The sequence below is a fragment of the Arachis stenosperma genome, chromosome 9 (genome assembly GCF_014773155.1).
Source record: "Arachis stenosperma cultivar V10309 chromosome 9, arast.V10309.gnm1.PFL2, whole genome shotgun sequence".
In the NCBI taxonomy this organism is placed as follows: domain Eukaryota; kingdom Viridiplantae; phylum Streptophyta; class Magnoliopsida; order Fabales; family Fabaceae; genus Arachis; species Arachis stenosperma.
Genome location: NC_080385.1, coordinates 122,612,377 through 122,619,779, shown reverse-complemented (window position 1 = coordinate 122,619,779; position 7,403 = coordinate 122,612,377).

The following is a 7,403-nucleotide window of genomic DNA, read 5'->3' as shown; positions in this document are numbered from 1 at the left end:
TTTTATTTAAATACATTAAAAAATATTTTATTTACTAAAATAAATAATTTTAAAAATTATTACGAAAATACATAGAATTACTTATCTCGTTTACAGTGTAAACCAGATAAGTTTATACGTATCTCGTTTACACTATAAACGAGATAAGACAGTGCACGTGACATGTGTATACTTCGTTTACAGTGTAAACGAGATACAGTAAGATAAACTTTCAATAGTTATAAAAGGATGTACAACCGTTGTTATTCTCCACATACATTTTATATATTCTTCTTCTCTGTTTTTTTCCCAAAAATAGCAAAAAAATGTCCAGTAGTAGCGATATGTGGTTGTCTGTGTGTATCCCAATTGTCGTATAAAGAATAGTGACAACGGGGTGATATTTGAGTGTGATAATCCGTTAAAGTTGCGCACTCGGCGAGTAAGTTCGTTGTCTGAGTTGAAGAGTCTGATATTGAGCAACCTTGGTGGTTTAGGAAAAAAGAGATCGAAAGGGTGGGGTATAGGTTGCTAGCACCGTTGGATAACGGAGTTTTTTAGTTTTGCTTGTTTCGGCTCCAAGACAACGAGCATGTGCAACTCATGTTTGACATCCATGGAAGAATCATGGCAAAACAAGTGATGGAGCTTTCTATCGAGGTTGGTGATGTTGGTGGCAGTGGATCCTTCCACTCGACCTTTGTACAGGATGACCCACCTCTCGCACTACCACCGATTCATGTTACTAGTCCTGTAGAAGACATGGAGGTCGGTGATGAAGATTCGGATAAAGAGTGCGTTGTGGATAGTAATGATAGTAATTTGTCTGCAGATGATGATGAGTAGGAGTTTGTACCATAGACGCCCAGCCATGGCAGCGGTGCGCTATATGTTACCTCCCCCCTCGCCCCCCACTCGATTCCGGCGCTATCAAATGTACCAAGTCACTATCATGCATTAGATCTAGACGTGATGCATGAGAAATCTCCTTTTTTGAACACTAGGAAAGACAATTACAACCGAGACGGTAGGATGGAGTTTCGTGTCAGCCACAGATTCAAAAGCAGAGATGCAATAATGTAGGGTGTGAAGAACTATAGCATTCGCAGAAGTGCTGAGTACCAAGTGGTTGAATCGAACCGATTGAAGTACCATGTGCATTGCTGCCAAGCTGCAACTGGATATCCCTGGAGTCTCTATATAGCCCTCTGATAGAATCTCAGACACTGGTGAAGTCAAGTTTAATTATGGCATATTTACTCATTTATGATTGCTATATCTAGTGTAGTTTCCAACCATAAATATTTTATTTCGTTAGGGAGGTGTGGAAGGTTGGTGGAGCACATACGTGTTTAGCACCCACCATATCCTAAGACCATCGACAGTTGGACAGTAGCCTCGTCTGCAAGGTTATCCTGCCATTGATACAGTTTAACTCATCTGTCAGCATCCCTGTCCTGTAGGGTGCAGTTTGGCAAAGCTATCACTTCAAACTTTTGTATAGAAAGGACTGGATGGTGAAGCAAAAGGAAATTGCGCAGATATACGGGAACTGGAAGGAGTCATACAATAAGGTGATAATGCTGCTACAAGAACTGCAGAGTTGTTATCTCAGAATGATATGTAAGCTCATGGTCGTACCTAGGGATGAAAATAGGCCAGGCGGCCTGCCAGGGGCCTACAGCCTAACTTGTATTTGGCCTGGTCTAGCCTGGCTTGATAGGAAATAGGCCCAGGCTCAGGCTATTAAAAAATCCTATATTTTTTAAAAGGCCAGGCCTAGGCTTTTGAAATAGCCTATTGGGCCTGTCAGACCGGCCTAAGCCTGCAAATATATATAGAGAGTTTTATTATACTAGTAAAAATGCTATTAGAAGGATTTGAACTTGGGTCTTGTATCTTATAATAATACCTTTATCCACTCAGCCATTTGTCTCTTTAATTATATATGTGTATTTTGTATCAATATTATTCATAAATTTATTATTTTATATTTTATAATTTTAAAAATTAAATTATATCTTAAATTTAATTATTATTAAAAAAACAGACCTATTGACAAGCTTCAGGCCAGGTCAGATTTAACAACAGGCCAGGCTCAGTACTCATTAAAAAGCCTATACCAGGTTAAGGCCAGGTTAAAGCCAATATACTCTATTACAGGCCTGGCCTGTTAAAAGTAAAGCCTGGCCTGGCCTGGCCTGTTTCCACCCCTAGTTGTACCTTACTATGATGGGCACCTTATGGTCCGCGACTGTAGTATGTTCGACAAAGTATTCTGGACATTCCCGTCTTGTGTTGAGACTTTCAAACATTGCAAGCCTTTTATTTCTATCGACGGCACACATTTGTATGGAAGATACGGTTGTGTGTTGCTTACGCAGTGGCACAAGACGACAACAACAATATCCTTCCTATTGCTTTTGCAATTGTAGAGTCCGAGAGTACGGAGTCATGGTCTTTCATCTTGACTAATCTGAGATAATGTGTCACCCCACAGGATGGCTTGTTGATTATTTCTGATAGATCCCAGGCAATCAAGGCTGTACTGAGGGCCGATGATAGTGGATGGCACCCTCCCAGTGGTTCCATGCTTATTGCGTAAGACACATGACTGCAAATTTCATGTTTAGTTTCAAGTCCGTCAAGGGCAAGCAATACCTCATAAACACTACTTACAGTCCAAGCAAGGTTGGGTATGAGTGGTGCATGGATGCCTTGAGAAGTTTGTCGTGTGAGATGGCGGACTAGGCTGGTAGATTCAACAAAAAAATATGGCTACAACACTGCAACAATGGTTGCCGATTTGGGCACATGATAACAAATTTATCGGAGTGCATCAATACAGTGCTGAAGGGTATAGGTACTTGTCGATTTTTGACATCATACACATCACATACGAGAGGCTACAGAAGTTATTCGTCACGAAGGGCAGGGAGGCACAGGCACAGTTGGCAATTGTAAAGCGCTTCTCCCAAAGGTTGATGGCAGTTGTTGAAAATAACAGAGAGGGTATCCCGAAGATGCATGTTACCCATTGTGACAGACGGGCTTCAGTGTTTGTCGTTGAGGAGTTACAACCGTTCGATGATTGGTCACAAGGTTCATTCTGTGTTCGGCTAACAGTGGGTATGTGTGACTGTAGACTTTTCCTCTCTCCACTACCTATGACGACATACGCTGGCCGCTTGTGCCGCCGCAAACATTGAGTAGGCTCTATATGTTCATCCAGTGTACATGCAGGAGGCTGTGTTCAAGGTATACGAGCTGAAGTTTCCACTGAAACCCGACGAGGCACTTTGACCAAAGTGGTATGGGACTCTACTTCGTCCTAACCCACTCATGTGCAGGAAGGCTACCGAAAGACTTATTTCTAGTAGGTTCCAGAATGACATGGATGATGTCGAGCGCCAGAAGAAGAGGTGTGGTTTATGCAGGCAAGTCGGGCATACTAGGAGAGGTTGTCCCAACCAAACCACGGACAATGCTTAGAGGGTGGTTTCCGTTTACCGTGTTGGTAGTTACCGAGTTGTTTAGTTTTATTCTACTTGTATTAAAAACTGTGTTAAATGTTGTAATCAATGTGAATTATTGATGTAATAGTTGAAGATTGTGTTCTCTGTTAGCTTTTTTATGGTGTGTTTTATCATTGTATTCTGTGTTTGCATCGCACTTTCTATAGTGAATTATTGACATAGCACTTATATAAAATACTCTTACAAAATACTATGTAAGATAAGGTCAGCATAAAGTACATAAAATATTCATACGAAATATCAAAACATCATAAAACCTTAAGAAAATATAATACTACATAAGATACAGTTAATAACATCATAATCTACATAAATACACAAATACATCATAGATACCGGGGGTCATGGTAGTGGAGCCGATGTCCTGTGCCACATCGCGGAGGCTATGCCTGGCGTTGAGGTTGGCTAGGCCGAGGGTCCGCATGAAGCTGGGACAGGACAGAAGGATCCTGTGGCACATATGGATGTGGTGGTGGAGGTGGGTAATAGTAACCTCCCGAGTATGGCACGGGGCATACTGATGCATCTGAGGCTGAGGGAGTGGAGCATACAGTGGTGTCTGCTTCAGCCAAGATACAATGAGCAAGAGACCATAGTCCACTGATGGCAGAGTCGCATACTGGGCACCTGGTTACACCCTGATCCGTATGACAAGTCAGTGTCTAGTGATATGTGTGGAATCTAGGCTGACGTATATGCCAGAGCTGAGGAGTGATTGATGTGGAAAAATCATCGGATAGAAATTTTCACAAAATTAGTTTCATTGCAAGTATAGATCCAAACCAACAATTAACCCTCAATCAAAGTTTAATTTTGTTTGTCACTTAAGCAAACCCAAATAAAAATTGAGAGTATTTAAACCTCGGGTCGTCTCTCAAGAAATTGCAGGGAAGTGTGCATATTATTGATTATGGGGTATTTTTTGGGGTTTTTGGGTTTGATAGACAAGAAAATAAAACCAACAATTAAAGAAATATAAATGCTAAAAGGCTATTCATGGCAAGGCTTAAGGCTCAAGGTTTCTTATCTTGTATCATTGACCACAACATGGTAATTACAAAGAGTTAATTCCACTTAGTTATCCTCTAACAATTAAAGGAAAGTCAAGTGGACATAATTGATCCTAAAACTAATTAACAACCCTAAATCACCAATGAAATTGGACATCAATGATATAAAGGGACCTAAGTTCTCAATCACAAGCCAAGAGTACCGAAATCTACTCTAAAATCTAACCAAGCATTTTATCAAACACTTGGAAGGCATAAAATAAAAACATGATAAAATTGTAAGAATATAAAATCTATGGCTACCAAATGCAAGAAAACAATAATAATAACTAGATTAAGCAACAATAAACAAAGAAATATCAAATTGTATTAATGGAAATTAAATTCAACAAAGAGTTCATAAACATAAATGCGACATAAAAAGAAAATTAACAAGAAAACTAAGAGGATTAAAGCAATGGAACAAGGAAAAAAAAAAAAAACTAAATCAAAACAAGCAATTAAATTCTAAACCTAAGATAAATCTAACCTAATTCTACCCTAATTTTGGAGAGAAGAGAGAGCTTCTCTCTCTAGAATATGACCTAATGCATGATACTATTCTATTCCTAATTGCTCTCCCCTTCATCCTTCTTGATTTTGGTCTCTAATAACTTCAGAAGTGAGTTAGATTTGGGCCTGATGAAGCTCAAGAATCGCCAGTCACATTTTTCTTAATGAAGTCACGTGCTGCTTGTCACGTGGGTCACGCGTACGCGTCGCCTTGACAAATTCCCTTCTCATGCGTACTGATGAGCGGATATTTTATACGCTTTTTGGGGGTAATTTCATGTAGATTTTAGTATGTTTTAATTGGTTTTTAGTTAAATATTATTAGTTTTTAGGCAAAAATCATATTTCTAGACTTTACTATGAGTGTGTGTATTTTTCTGTGATTTCAGGTATTTTCTGGCTGAAATTGAGGGAGCTGAGCAAAAATCTGACTTAGGCTGAAAAAGGACTGCTGATGCTGTTGGATCCTGACCTCCCTGCACTCGGAATGGATTTTTTGGAGCTACAGAAGTCCAATTGGCGCGCTCTCAACGGCGTTGGAAAGTAGACATCCAGGGCTTTCCAGAAATATATAATAGTCCATACTTTGCGTAAAGATAGACGACGTAACTTGGCGTTGAACGCCAAGTTCATGCTGCTGTCTGGAGTTAAACGCCAGAAAAACGTCATGATCCGGAGTTGAACGCCCAAAACACGTCATAACCTGGAGTTTAATGCCAAGAAAGGCCTCTACTCGTGGATAGCTTTAGTCTCAGCCCCAGCACACACCAAGTGGGCCCCAGAAGTGGATTTCTGCACCAATTATCTTAGTTTACTCATTTTCTGTAAACCTAGGCTACTAGTTTACTATTTAAACAACTTTTAGAGATTTACCATGTACCTCATGACATTTTCAGATCTGAATTACATACTTTGTGACGGCATGAGTCTCTAAACTCCATTGTTGGGGGTGAGGAGCTCTGCAGCGTCTTGATGATTTAATACAATTCCTTTGTTTTCCATTCAAACACGCTTGTTCTTATCTAAGATGTTCATTCGCGCTTAATTATGAAGAAGGTGATGATCCGTGACACTCATCACCTTCCTCAACCCATGAACGTGTGCCTGACAACCACCTCCGTTCTACATCAGATTGAATGAGTATCTCTTAGATTCCTTAATCAAAATCTTCGTGGTATAAGCCGGATTGATGGCGGCATTCATGAGAATCCGGAAAGTCTAAACCTTGTCTGTGGTATTCCGAGTAGGATTCTGGGATTGAATGACTGTGACGAGCTTCAAACTCCTGAGGGCTGGGCGTTAGTGACAGACGCAAAAGAATCAATGGATTCTATTCCAACCTGATTGAGAACCGACAGATGATTAGCCGTGCTGTGACAGAGCATAGGAACGTTTTCACTGAGAGGATGGGAAGTAGCCACTGACAACGGTGACACCCTACATAGAGCTTGCCATGGAAGGAGCCTTGCGTGTGTTGAAGGATTTCAAGGAAGAGTTGAAATCAAAGGACAAAGCATCTCCAAAACTCCAACATGTTTCTCATTACTGCACAACAAGTAACATTGTTATTCTCTTTTATTTTTATAATCAAATCTGGTAATTTCACTTTTAATCCTATTGGCCTCCTGACTAAGATTAATAAAATAAATATTGATTGCTTCAAGCCAATAATCTCCGTGGGATCGACCCTTACTCACGTAAGGTATTACTTGGACGACCCAGTGCACTTGCTGGTTAGTTGTGCGAATCACAAATTCGTGCACCAAGTTTTTGGCGCCGTTGCCGGGGATTGTTGAGTTTGAACAATTGAAGGCTTATTTTATTTCTTAGATTAGGAATAATTTATTTTTGTTGTTATAGAGTCATTAAATTTTGATAGGATAGTTTCTTTTCAAAAATATTATTTTTCTTAATTAATTGCTAATTTTCGTGAGTTTAGTGTCTTGTTCTAAGTTTAGTGTCAATTGCATATTTTATATTTTTTCTTTAAAATTTTCGACTTGTGTTCTTTGTTCTTCATTGATCTTCAAGTTGTTCTTGTTTATTTTTCTTGTTTGATCTCAAGTTTTTCTTGCTTTGTGTCTTTTCTTGTTTCACTTGTGTTCTTTTTAAAGCATTAATTGGAATATTCAGAACTAGTGTTATATTTACTCCCAATTGGCTAGAGTATTGGGTTATATTCTTGATAATTGGGTTTACGCTTTGGAACCTTTTTCAAAAATAAATTTTCTTGATTTAATCTTGTGCCAAACTTTAAGTTTGGTGTTTTCTTGTTAATCTTTCTTTAATTTTCGAAAACTTATCTTGTTTTTTTTTTAAAAAATTT